The sequence below is a fragment of the Pseudopipra pipra genome, chromosome 2 (assembly GCF_036250125.1).
Source record: "Pseudopipra pipra isolate bDixPip1 chromosome 2, bDixPip1.hap1, whole genome shotgun sequence".
NCBI classification, from domain to species: Eukaryota; Metazoa; Chordata; class Aves; order Passeriformes; family Pipridae; genus Pseudopipra; species Pseudopipra pipra.
Window position 1 is genome coordinate 101,334,095 of NC_087550.1, and position 14,338 is coordinate 101,348,432.

Consider the following 14,338-nt stretch of genomic DNA (forward strand, 5'->3'; position numbering starts at 1 on the left):
TTTCCCTTTTCCACGGAGAAGGGTGGAAGAATCTGGTAGTTGAGAAGGGGCTCTGTAGTATCATGGGGAGATGGTAAATTTTAATGAAGTTCGTATCTTTAAATTTTTTTTTTCTTTTTCTTATAGCACTGAAAAAGTTACACTGAAGACTAAAGTATTTTACAGGAATAGTGAGATTTCATTTCCAAATATTTAAATAATTTCCTGAATTGGATCCAGGGACTTGACTCACTTCTTCACATAAAGGGACCTGATGCCAGTTGAGGTGTTGTAAGTTAATCTCTCCTTGTCTCCTGCTGTTGGTCCAAATGGGTCTGAGGGTCTTTCTGTCGTGCCCAGCAGCCCTGTATATAATGTCTTCAACACACTTCCACAGACTTTTAAGGCAAATCTGTCGGATAAAATAATTGGAACACGTCCAATATTCAGGAATGATGGGTTCAATGTGTCCTTGAGCCTTTGGAGAAGGGGAAAAGAAATCAGCCCCAAATAGCCCAAAAAATTGAGAAAGGGCCATCTCATTGCTTCACTACCCCAGGTAGATCCTGTTGTGAGTCACTCAGTGTGCTTGCTTCACACTCACCAGTGAGAAAATGTCAACAAGAGTAAAGCTGTGAAGCCTTGTGATCAGGGATTTTGCCTAGAAAGGATTTAAATGTGGCTTAAATTCTTAACCTGAAATTCTTTCAGCAATTTATTCATTAATCGTTTATAGTAAAAATAAACACACAGGCACACAGTCAATGCACTAAAATGTGGTGTGTGTTATTTATGTGCCCATGTTTTTCACTCTCTGGACTGATGAATTCTGACTTTGTTGATATAAGGTAAAAAAAAAAAAAAGAAAACCCAAACAAACAGGAACAAGAGAGGGTGAGTGGCATGTGTGTTTGTACTTCTACATCCCTTTCTTATCATTCTCGAAGCCTCGTGCTTGGCATACTCAACAGACAGGTAGGTGATTTGAAAGTGAACACTCTAATGATAAGGAAGCTCAACCAAGTCTGTACTCTCTGGGCAATTGCTCCATCAGTAGAGCTGCAAAAAGAACAAGAAATAATGAACATTGTCTTCAGGGGTAACATTTCAAACATTTTGATATTGCCATGGTTTCTGGTTTTAGCTGAGATCAGAAAAGAACATTTTTTCTTGGTATAAAGTAAGTGCAAAGATTCGAATGAAATCACACAAAAGAGTTTTCTGTGAGGGAATTATACTCTAAAAGATTTTCTGAAAAGGACACTTACAAATATCTTAAGCTGGTATTTTTCTTGTCTGCTTATTTTTACAGTATTTGATCTCTTCTAAGTCCCCAATCAGTGTAAGATTCTAGCCAAGCATTTTACTAAAATGCAGTGCGGGAGACAGCTCTGCACTGAAGTAACACCTATTTTGCAACAAATCTGGATTTCTCTTTTAAAACAGTAGATCAGACAAATACATTTAATGAAAAACAACTGAGAAACTTTAAAATGTATCATGAATGTGAAACCAAAGAGTCATCTTAGCATCTGATTTTAAAAATTTTACTATTTGCACAATTAATCCCTAGCTAATATTAATAGAATACTGACCATAATAATGTAGAACTGAATTGCAGGTGAATCAATTAGGTGTACCAGTTCATCTAAGAGAAGGTACTTTTACATTGTAGGACAGTTGAATCCAACCGTTAAGAAAAGAAGAGATATTACTAGTTTAATCAGCCTAATAGTGGTTTAAAATCTCTTTTCGAGGTTTTTTTGAATATATCTGTCATTGAAGAATAAACTTTGTGAGAACATAAGTGACCTACACGTACAAAACTAACTAGCTATCACTACAACAGAGTACATAGTATTTTCTGTTGTTTTCATGTTGGAACACACCAAAACTAGACTTTCATGTTTCATTGCAAACTGTAATATCATAACCTTGAGAAATATGCAAGGACTCAGCAAATCAATCAACAGAATTATACTCTCCTTTTAATATAGCTCACCCTCCTCCTTGACGATAGCAGAGAAGGGACAGTTTGGATTAGTGTTTAATCAGTAGGTTCTCTGACTTGGTCTTGAAATGTCAGCTCTTAATCTCCCTTACCTTGAAAAGTGAAGATATTGGGATTTGATATAATAGCTTTGTCTGAGAGGTATAGTCCTTCTGCCAATACTCACCCTACAGAGACTCTTGCTCATAACCCAGAGTGTCCTGCATTTCCATTGCCCTGGCCCCAGGCTCTATTTCCTGTGACTCAATGGCAAATTCATAAGTTTTCTCTGTGCATTTTTGCAGCCATTTAATTTAAATATGGGTTTCAAAAAAATAAAGAAAAAGAAGTATATCAGTAAAAGTTTAGTTTGGACAGTGAGTATGTTTAGGAAAATTACATGAAAGAATTATTAATGATGTGTGTGCAAAAAGTTATAAAATCATAAAACTAGGTATCCAAGCATTTTCCTCTCCCTCCCTACATATCTTTATATAGAGAGGATACTTAAGTAATTGATTTCATGGAGAAGGTTGGACATATAAGAAAGGAGAGATCTGCCAACCTCTAATGACTTTTCTTTGAGCTCTGCAGTGAAAGTGGGAAAGACACATGAAAAGCCAGTAGGATCAGCAGAAAAAGTAGTGGTTTCATATATTTTGAATGCAAATACTAGTGCCTCTGGCTGTGTTATCATATCACAGTAAACCCTAAACTAATTTCTTAAAGGCTCATCTGCAGTCTTAGCCGGTCATTCTGTCACAGTGAACTTTTCAGGCAGAAAAATTGGTAGAAAATATAGATAACTGATTTTTCATTTAATAACTTAGATCAGAGCTGGTGTTGAAATGACCATGTCTTGCTAAGGAGGACTAACAAGCCAGTTATGTTTTCCATGAATTCAAGCTATACTAAATGTTTGTCCTCAGCTGTACCAGCTTTAATTATCTGAAATATTTTCAAGTATAACACTAGTTAAAAGAGTGAGTGCCCTATCCAAAATCAAGTCACTGAAGTCTAGGAAAGATTCGCAGATTATGTGCAGAGTGTAAGTGGCTTTGTGGGCACCTAGTATAACCATGGTTCTTAGACATCCATGCTGTAAGACTTCCAGAGTGCTCTGCTGCTGCATTCTGTGCTGCCTTCTCTGAAATTTCCTTTTCTCCCGGGTAATTGAAGTAAGGAATTAAAGGGGATATAAGGTGCACAGTATTTTGTCCAATTAGACCTTCTGGATGTGAAGTGCTTTCAAATACATTAGCATGAATCTATCCCTAATGATTTCAGTAAACTTTGTGGATGACAGTAGACCAGCAGTGAAGGTTAAGTTTGAACAAACAACATGAAATTAGTGCACGTAATGCAAAAGAGGCTATTTTACATAGTACTTCATAGCAAACAATATCACCTGTCTCTTACTTTCTGGGATATTTTAAAAACGTTTTTCAAAGTAGAGTCTTCTTGATGTTTTTCTCATGCCCTTTACAGTCAAGTAGACAGTATTGCCATTATTTCAGATCAGAGTGCTATGCATTTTTCCTCACATGCTGATAGCAACAATGACTTCAGATATCACACCTGAAAATACCATACCTATTTAATCTGAAGGACATTAAGCCTACGTAAAAATGTGAAAGAAATAAAAAACACATCCCTACTTACACTTAGTACAAGTTAGATAGAGTGCAGATAACACACACCACCTTCTGTATTTATGTTTTTATGTTAATTCAGCGCAACAGAAATGATCTAATTTTCTGCAGAACATTTCTATACTCAAATTCTTCAGAGTAACCATTACCAGCACCACTGCACCCCTCTCCCAGATCACTCCTTTCCCTTTTTGTTAAACGTGGAAGGTTTGGGTATCGATGGCATTGTAGTGAAGGTAGAACATGTAGACTCAACAGTAGGTAGGACCTACTGCCATCAGCAGAACCCAAGGTTACTTCAAACAGACTATGAAGGACATGTCCTGGAGAATGGAGGATAGGGCATAGAAGAATCACATGGTCCTGCTGCAGGGCTGTTACTGGGAGCATGAGGTGTCCAAAGACTGGAGTTAATCCATTAAGGAGTTGCAACGAGACAGCTTACTAGGAGCTGTGCAGAATACCCCACCATGCAACCCACCTTCACCACATCTCACAGAATTTCTGACATGCTGTCTGAGGGTAGGACGCAGCAGCCAGTGACTGGAGGGAATGACCAGTCACTCTGTGCACTTCAAGGTTTTTGTCTGAGTGTGCCACGCAAGTGAACAAAGAAGCAAGTAATTGCTCTCTGGGCAAACTATTCCTGTGTTTGATCATAGTCACAGTAAAAAAGTGTTTTCATGTTCAGATTCATGTGTTTTTTTGTGCCCGTTGCTTTTTGTCCTGTCACTGGGCACCACTGAACATAATCTGACACTCTCATCTTCATTCTTTTCTACCAGGTATTTATACATGTTGATGTTTCCCCTAAACCTTTTCCTCTCCAGTCTGAGCAGTCTCAGCTCTCTCAGTCTGCTCTGATATGTCAGATACTCCAGTCCCTGTATCCCTTTCATGGCCCTTTGACTCATTCCAATACCCCTGGAGAGTCCAAAGCTGAACCCAGCACTGCAGATGCTGGGTCCACCAGTCCTGAGTGGAGAAGAATCCCATTCCTCAGCCTGCTGAATATGCTCTGCCCAAAGCAGCCCAGGAGGCTGCTGACCACCTTTGCTGTGAAGGCACATTTCTGGATCATGGTCAGCCTGGTCAGCCCAGAACACCCAGATCCTTCTCTGTAGTGCTGCTTCCCAGGCTATAGCACTCAGCCTGTCCTGATGCCTGGGTTTATTACTCAATAGATGCAAGACTTTGCATTATGCCTTGTTCAATTTTGTGACATTCCTCTCAGTCCAATTCTCTAGCCTGTCCAGATCCCTCTGGATAGCAGCACAACTGACTTTTATGTTAGCCACTTGCCCCAGTTTTATATCATCTGCAAATGTACTGAGGGTGCAGTCTCTCCAAACGTCTAGATAATTAATTAAGATGTTAGACAATATTTGCCTCAATATTGATCCCTGGGATACTTTACCAAAAAAATGTGTACAAGGCACTAAGAACATTGAGGAAGATCTCTGTTCTACCCTGCATTTTCCTCAAGTCTGTAAAACAGTTTTAGTTGTACTGAAATAAAGCTTACTCATAACTTCCCTAAAACCAGAAATCTCTGTCATCACAATGCTGTTATCTTATGGTGCCAGGGATGTTAACTATATGTTTTCTATATATTTTTACCTGACTACATGTTATTGAATCCTAGCTAATTTTATACTTATTTTATTTTTTTTAACACAGGTATAATTGTCAAGTGTGAAGATGGAAAATAAATTTTACCTAGTTATTTTGTATGAATGACAGAATGCCACCCTTACAAGACTTGCAGGGTGAAGTGATATCTTTTTCTGGACTGACTGGAAAAATATAGAGAAGATATAAGTCCCTTGCAGATCTGAAATGAAAGATGCGTGGTGAAATAGTTAACATTGACCTTCAAAAGTAAATACAGACTGAGAATAATTGCTCTGACCGTAACTGAACAGAGTCAACCAATTAAGGAAAAGTTAACTGAGATGCAGAGGAGCAAGGGGAAGGAAATGAAGTTGTTAGAATTCAGATCACATACACCAAGACAATGATTTCCGTACATCACGTGCAAGATTCTTCTGCCAAGTGAGAAAGTATCATTGATTTTACCCATAGAGAGTAATGTGAAAAATGAAAGGAAGCATCATAAATCTCTACCAAATACTGTAAATGAACTCTGTTCATCACCTCTTCCTCCACTTTCCATCAAAGCAGGTGGGACAAGAGTCCTCAAAAGAGAAAAAATTCAACAAGAGTGCTAAAAGAGATGGTGCTCAGAAAAGATGAATGGAAGTTGATTAGTTTTCCTGCAAGTGTGGATATGATACCCTACATAGCTGAAAACAAGTTTCAGCTAATAAACTAGTGAACAGTGGACTTCGTGGTGGATGCTGGCTGGAATTTTTTCTTTGTGCCACTCTCTACTGCGTGGTAACTTTGTATGTGAGGGGAGTCAGAAATGTCACCTGCCTGCACAGTGGGGATTCCATTGTCCCTCATCTTAATGAAGCAAAAGCTGAAGAATATTTGCTGCCTGCTCATAGCCAGCTCAGGTATGCAATGCTGTGGGCAAGGAGTGATGGAGCCTAAGGAGACACCTGGCCTTTGGAGAGTCTGGCCTCTGTTGTCTCTGAAAGGAGCTTCCTCTACTGTGGCAGTGATTGCTCTACAACCATCTATGATTCAAATCTCTAGGCTAAAACATATTACAAAAAGGGCAGAAGCTTGCACTTTTGCTTCAGTGATTGATAAGAGGGAGAAAAGTGAGAGAGAAGTACCCCTGTCTAATCCAGGGTAAGTAGTCTGGCCCTCAAACAATCATCTACAGATTAACAGTGGAAAAGATTTCAGTCTGTTGTTTCTCTTGTTCTTTGTCTCCTTGAAATATTTTGCCCTCCATCAAGGGAAGCCTTCATGGCTTGCCTGTTGTACAGGACTGAACTTGGGACATGACAAGCTGCATTTCGTAAGGAGTTGGTTTCCATTTGAATCCTCCAGTGTTGGTATGGTCTCACCCCACAGCTATTCTCAAAAGCAGAATACTTCCTTTGTTTCCTTGCTTGGGGAAATAGAGTGACTTTTGTCACCACAAGTGAATTTACTTACTCCTCCCCAGAGTTTTCTCTCTGGATTGCTGATCTTTGATGATTTTCACTGATATTATGGTGGTGAAAACCCTAGGAATCATTTCTTCAGCTATTTTTTTGCTTCTAATAATCTGATGGGAACTTCTCGTATAAGAAAGTAAATAATCTGCTTCCTGTTTTGGTTTCTCATAAATGTATTTGGACACATTTAAATGTCGCTGCAACTTATATAACACATTTCTACTCAACACTTAAAGCTCTAAGACAAACCTTTCATTCAATCAAATGGTCTCATGGGTGAAAAGATAGCAAAATCCTGCAGTGGAGGGAGGACAAGAAAGAACAGAAACAAATTCAGTGCTTAGGACAGGAATCTTGAGGTTAGACATCTTTAAGATGGAGCGAGTATTTTTGTGAAGGTTGGAAGAGACAGTTAGAAGGAGAAGATACTGGCAGGTACACAGAATGGGAACAGTAATAGTTGTGACAGCAGCCAGAAAAAAGGACAGCCAAAAAGACAGTGCTGAGAAAATAAAGCATACAAAACTACAAGAAAGGAGAGGTACATTTACCCATTCCTAAAATTCCATTCAATTTATATAATCTATAGATTATTCATTCTATCTGTAAATATGGTGCTGTCAGGGTGCATTGCTTCAGTGGTCACTTCACAGAATCATAGAATATCCTAAATTGGAAGAGACCCACAATGATCACAGTCCAACTCCTGTCTCTGAACAGGTTGGTCCCAAGAGTCACACCATGTGCTGGAGAGCACTGTCCAAATGCTTCTTGAACTCTGCCAGAGTTGGGGCTCTGACCACTTTCCTGAGGAGCCCATTCCAGTGCCCAACCTTCTGCTGAGTGAAAAACTTTTTCCTAATAAATATATCCCTTATATTATGTATCACTTACATCCCTTAATGTCAATCCAGAAACCAATGTCCAAGGCATGCAAATATTGAAGCTCCTGTTCGAAGGAAGATCATCCTCCCCCATTTTCACATCTTTCCTCACAAGGGAGGCCTTGAGCACGTGAGAAAATAGTGCTAAGCAGGGTACACAATACCAAAAAATCCACAGTGGCAACCTGAGAATATCAGGTGAGGTCCCTACACTTGTGCTAGAGAAGGGGCCCAAGCCTCACACCCTGCCAGAGGTGGGATGAGTGTGGTACGGACAGAATGACACCTCCCAAACACTGGCAGAGATATGAGTTCCTCCAGCATATTTCACACCCAAGTCAGAGGCAAGTGTTTTGAGCAACTTCTCTGTGCAGATGCTGGGATACCTGTCTCACAAACCCAAGTCTGAGAACACAAAACTTGATATACCTGAGGATATCAGAGGCACTCCCCAAGATGCTGTCAGGCAGGTAGTGATGACTGCACCCCAGTGGAGCCTTCCTGGTGGCCGTCCACTGTAGGAATGCCACAGCTCAGCTCTTCTGCTTGCCATAGAACACAGAAAGTGTGAACAAGTAATACCAGAGAACATCAACTGATGCTCCTACTGCTGCTAAGAGCTGAATGAGCGGATGAAAAAACTTAAAATATGAGGGATTAGAGAGCCCAGAGTAAATACTCCCCTAAATACAACTACTTAAAAGCTATAAAGGGGTTTACTCACATAAGTACTCCCATATATTAAAATGGGATTGCTCATGTGAATGCATCAGGTCTTATGCAAAGTTTGGGGTATTTTTCTTTCCACATATGAGGTTTTAATGTTACTTTTCTTGTCTTTTCTTACAAAGATATACAGAATTTTAGTGTGGCATGTCATATTGTTACCTCTTTCTATTTAGGTTTTATAAATACTCCTTTACATAGGTAATGGCTTTGATATTATTTGCCTCTTTTACTGTATCATTGGTAATGTCTACATCTGCTTCAAACTGATGAGACTGTTTTTATTGCAATTCATTTTATTGACTATATTGGAATGAGTTGCAAATATATCTCATGCACAATTTCCTCATATCAGTAAATTCTTATTCCTTTTACTCACTTAGTATAACTGCTTGTTTTCTCAAATCCAGTGTATTTTGTTTCTTGCTTTTATCTTTTTCTTCTGTACTTATTGCTGACCTTCATCCAAAATACTGTTCTCATAATCAGGTAATATAACCACAAACTCTAAGCTTTTTCCCAGCTTTATCCTTTCTCTCATGTGAAGAACGAGTTCTATTTAATCTATAGCCACCAGTATCATTGTTCTGGTCCACGCACTAGAGATAATGGGAAGCTTTGCTGTGCCCAAGGGAACTTGGAACAAGGGAATGAGGGAAGTTGAAAAGAAGAACTGCAGCAGCAGAGTTTGACAAACTTTTTCACAGGACAGTGATGGTGACCTGTTCACTCTCTTCTATTTAAGAATCACCTGGAGTGGGCTTTGCCACAGTGCTTGCTCAAGCTCTGACTTTCCTTTGAATTAATTGCTATAGCTCTCAGCCTTATTATTAATGTGTATTTTGTCCCTGATAATTCAGACCACATGTGTTATACCTGCTGCTTGGCTCAAAGTCTCATTAAATCTATGAAGACAGATGCGTACATTTCCAGTGTTACATATTTGTGTAAGCTTCTGTTTGTAAACCCGTGTCCAGTAGCCCTGTCTTCAAAAATTTTTGCTCACAATCTGCAATGCAACAGACTTTCAAAAGCATACAAAAAAAGAAAGTGAACATTTTTTGGATGGACATTTACATATATTGTTCTGCACTATTTGCCCATGTTTAAAGTGTTTATAGAACTGCGATACATGAAACAAAAATTTTATGTACAAATAATGCAAATATTGCCCAATATAGACTCTGGACAGCAAAGAAGAATACGAATATTGTATCTGATTCAGATGAATCCCAGTGTTTAAGTCATTACCATTAAGTAATGGATGAATTGATGATCTCAGACTCGCTCCTGCTGGACAGTTAACACCATCGTACAAACGAAATCCTTGTCTTTTTGCTTCACAAACTTGCGAGACAGATAATGAACACGACAGGTAAAGTAACCAAACTAGACCTTGTCTTTAAAACAAGGTGACAGCTAATTAACAGGATACTATGTTGGTAACTTTTATTCCCACTGCCCTTGCACAACTTCTTTAGGTTGAAAAATAGAATTTCTAAGGTCTCCAAAAAAGATTTAAAAGCTCCAGGCAGGTTTCTGCAATTCCTACATGAAGCTGATCATTTTCCTGTCAGAATTTTATACCAGATGTTTTCTAAAAGGTTTACTGATGACTGGAAAATGAGTCCTTGTTTACAAGCAACCTGACCCTTGGAAAAAAATAGGACAGTTAACAAAAGCAAAAGTAACAATATGCAAGAATGCAGCATTGATCAAATAACTTACATGGGAGGAAAGACAGATTCTTCAATGAATCAATTTAAGCTGTCTTGTCTTACTGACTGCAGATTTGGGAAGCAGTTTGTTTCCCACTTCTTTATATCAGCTTCTGATGTACTTTTGTGTTTTTCTCTTACACTTTGTTCTCATCCTACTGCCAAGAAACCTGAGTTTGTTCAGTTCTTCCTTGAAGATTATGTTTTCTTGACTTCTGAAGGGTTTTGCTACTTTTCTATGGATTCTGACCTTAAAACCTTACTAAAATTTAGCTGTATGTTAACCATTCCTTTCTCTTTTACCACCAAAACCTTGTCCTGTGATAGCACTTTTTATTTGCTTGACAAGATTTATCCTTGGCAAAATTGTGGCCTCAGTCATAACCCATGGACTTACTCTTTACAGGGCAAGAGGTCAATTCTTCAGCTTTCTCCTTTCTAAAGTATAAACCAGATATGAAGTTTCTTATTAATGATTAATAGGTTTTTTTAATCCTTATTATTATGGCAGTCTTCAAGGGACTGAGAACATGAGAATAGGGCATGAAATGTGGGATTTGAACATTCTTTTGAACATTCAGTAAAGAATCAACTCAAGTACAGTGTATGAGTGTCATTAAAACCTGTAAAAAATTCCTGAAGTCTTATCTGTCTGGTGAGCTTCTCTTAGAAGACATGAAAAACAAAGAATTTGAGCATTTGTTTCAAGAAAAGGTCAAACAGAACTAACTTCTGGCTGGTCATCACAAGGCCAGAAGTTATTGTTATCTCAATGACCCTTTGCTCATCACAGCATTGATGAAACATCAGATAACCACTGGAGATCAGCAACAGCATGGAACTGTATAACCAGATATTGATAAAGCGTGCCAAGTAATAAAACAGTGGAACAGACTGGTAATACAAGTAAGACAAGAATTACCCAAACATCCTGATAGTTTCATTTTCATTTAGTAGTTTCTTCTCCAAAGACTGGTTTCCCATTGAGAAACTGTCCTCATGGGTTATTATAAAACCACCTCCCTTGCCTTTCATAGCATTTCTGCTCCCACACATTTTCATATCCTTCTCTCCAGATGTCTCTCCTGAGAATGTGAGTAGGACAAACAGAGCAACAATAAAGCCAGAAAGACTTCCTTCTCCCCATGAAAAAACAAAGAATAGCAACACATATAGAAGACCCCTCTCACTTCCCTGCAGAATAAAACTAATAAACATGGAGTTGCCTGTTGGGCTACTCTCCCCATTTCCTCTTAAGAAAATAAAATTCACAAAACATTAGTAATGAAGTCCTGCCTTGTCGCTTAGTACATTCTCAAAAACATGATATTGTTGCAAAGAATCATATAGAATAAAAGTAATATGGCAATAAACAGCCCTTTAGGGGTTTGGCACAATTTCATCCTTGAGAAGTCTCCTTCATGGGGGCCCCAAGCAGACATTCATGCAAAGAATAGGAGTGCTGTAGATGGAGTATCACATCTGTTGCAGAGTTTATATCCTGTATAACATTACTGGCTAACTGGTACAAAGAAGGAAGTAAGCAGAGAAGAAAATGGGGAAGTTTCAAGTGGAATTTAGGGGAAGAGGGAATTCAGGTGTTATTTCAGGCTTCCTGTGGAGGCATGTTGGCTGGCAACCATGTACTAGTAATCCTCTTCTCCCCTTTCACCAGACCACCAGTAGATTAATTCTCATGTCTGTTACTGACAGGTTTATGAATTACCTCATTAGTTCCTGTGAGTCTGCATTCTTCCATTCAGTGTGTGAGAATAAATAAGCAAAGACAAAACAAAGACGAAGATTTCACAGCAGCCTGGAATTCATTTGTCAGGCATTCTTATGGTATTAAGAAATTAATGCAACAACAACAACAAAAAAAGTCTTGGTCAAAATAATTGCATTTCATTTTGCCAGCCACAGAAAGGAATATCTGGTTTGATTATTTATTGGAACACTATATTAATCAGTCTTATAAACACATTTTCCTGGAGACCATACACTCAAACTTTACCTGCAGACACTCTATGCATATTGAGCTACTGTTAAGTTGCCATGAAATTTTCTTCTTTTTTTGTAATTGTTTTACAGTATTATGTTTGTTTTAACAATGTCCAGTTTCATATGAATGACTACTGTTGTAAAAAACATATACTATAGAAATATATATAAAATATATATAAACAATAGCTACAACTGTCCATATGTTTTCAAGGTGAAAAAAAGGACTTTTTAAATGTATAAAATATTTAAATGCTATGTATTTATTGACTACATAGTGATCTTATCATTTCTAGATGAGCAAATCTATCTTGGGGAAGGAAATGCTGCACATCCATTTTTAAAGCTAGAAACTCAGCAAAGCTTCATAAAGTCTTATAACTATGGCTTATGGGAGCTAGTTTTGAGTCATACATTTATAAAGTCCATATCCTTATTACCCATGGTGTGCCAAGTTTACAGCTTAGCCCGAAGAGTAGTATTCCCTGCAAAACTGTGACCATTTTTTGTTTGTTTTTTCTCTGTTCTGACAAACATGAATGCATAAAGTCCATAGCTAAGTGCCTGAAGAATTTGTTTTCATTAGCACAGTCAGCAGCTCCCATGCACATTTGTGAGGGATTTTGACACTTCTGAAATACACAGACTAATTTTTAGAGCCTAAGCATGTTTTTTTTTTTTTGAGGTGACAGACTTGGACTGTAAGTCTGAAAGTTAAAATGAGTGAAATAGGATGCCTGGACCAAAAATTGCTTAATAGGCATCCTAGAAAGTGGTGGAAGACAGAATTTCAGAAGGACAATACTAAGAGTGCACAAATAATATAGGAACGAAAAATTACAGGAAGTATCAGACAATACAAATGAAATAAGATGATGTTGTGCTATGGAATTTCTGTGGGTGGAAATTTCATACATAAACAGGCAGAGCAGAACATGGCAGCCATGTGAAGGAGAGCCAGTGACCATGGGATATAATCTAACACAAAGTCGTCTGGATGGGAAGGGATTTTGGAAGCTCTCTATGCCAAAGTAGGGCCACCTCTAGGGTCAGACTGCATTGCTCAGGGCTTTGTCCAGTTGAGCGTTTAAGACCACCAAAGACAGAGATGGCACAGCCACCTTTCAAAAATAATTGAGCACTGACACTGAGTGTCTCTCTTACCTCTCATGGGAGTATATCATCAGGTCCCATTGACTTGTGCATGTCAGATGTTCCTTAGTCTGCTCCTCCTCTATCATAGGTAAGTTTTCCTTGCTCCAGACTTTCCCACTGATCTCAGGAGCCAGGGATTCATTCCTAAATATCAGTGTTGCTAGGAAAGACTGAGGCAAATAAGACATTGATAAACCTCACATTTTTCTATGTCTTTAGTCAGCAGGGTGGCTGCCCCATTCAGCAGTAGGCACAAATTTTCCCTTGTTTTTATTTTTCTGTTTATGTATCTGTAGAAGTGATTCCTTTTGCCTTTCACATCTCTCATCAAAATCACCTACAGATGGACTTTGGTTTTCCTAATCCCATCCCTTGAGTACTTGGACACTGTCTTTATACCTCTCCCAGATCCCCTGTTGCTCTTTTCACCTTCTGTGCTTATCCTGTTTATGTTAGAGTTTAGTGAGGAGTTCCTTTTCCATCCATGTATGCCTTCTGCCACCTTTGCTTGATATTCTGCTTGTTGGGGTGGACTATTCTTGAGCTTGGAGGTGATCTGTGAGAATCAACCATCCCTCCAGGACCCCTCTTCTCTCCACGGTTTTAGCCTAGGAAATTCTTCCAAGCACATCTCTGAACCAGGGTTGTGATCATGATGTTTTTTTGCTTTATTTCCTCCTCTCAGGATTCTGACCTCTGCCATCTCACGGTCATTATAGCGAAGGTTGCTCCTGACCTTCACATTCCTGACTGGCTTTTTTAAAGTATGAAGTCCAGAAAAGTATCTTCACTTTTTGACTTGTAGTTCAGCTGTGTTGGGATGTCATCATCAATGCACTCCAGAAATCTCCTCAATTGTCCACACTACGTGGCCCTTCAGCAGATATCAGGGTCTGAAAACCTAAGATTTCTTCCAGTTATCTGAAGGACTCCAGTTGTGTGTGCTATCCCACATGCTGATAAGACTGCATCTGTACAACTGCACGCAGACCTCTATTCCTCCTACTCTTCATGCTGCAGAAAGCATGAAGAACTTCAGAGAGGCACTCATATGTGCTGATTTCACAGAAAGGATATGAGATTTTTCCCCTGAGAAAGATTCCCCTGGGAAACACGCAAGACTTTATCAGTTGACTGAGACAAGGAAGAAAAGACA

At 38.8% G+C, this 14,338-nt stretch overlaps 1 long non-coding RNA gene across 1 annotated transcript in view; it reads right to left on the reverse strand.

The window, feature by feature from the left end:
* Nucleotides 1–744: 744 nt before the first annotated feature.
* Nucleotides 745–14,338, reverse strand: part of LOC135407102 (uncharacterized) — a 38,390-nt gene continuing 24,796 nt past the window's right edge. The window contains exon 2 of the long non-coding RNA XR_010426700.1: nucleotides 745–1,038. This is a non-coding gene — a long non-coding RNA (uncharacterized LOC135407102). The remainder of the gene's footprint in view (nucleotides 1,039–14,338) is intronic.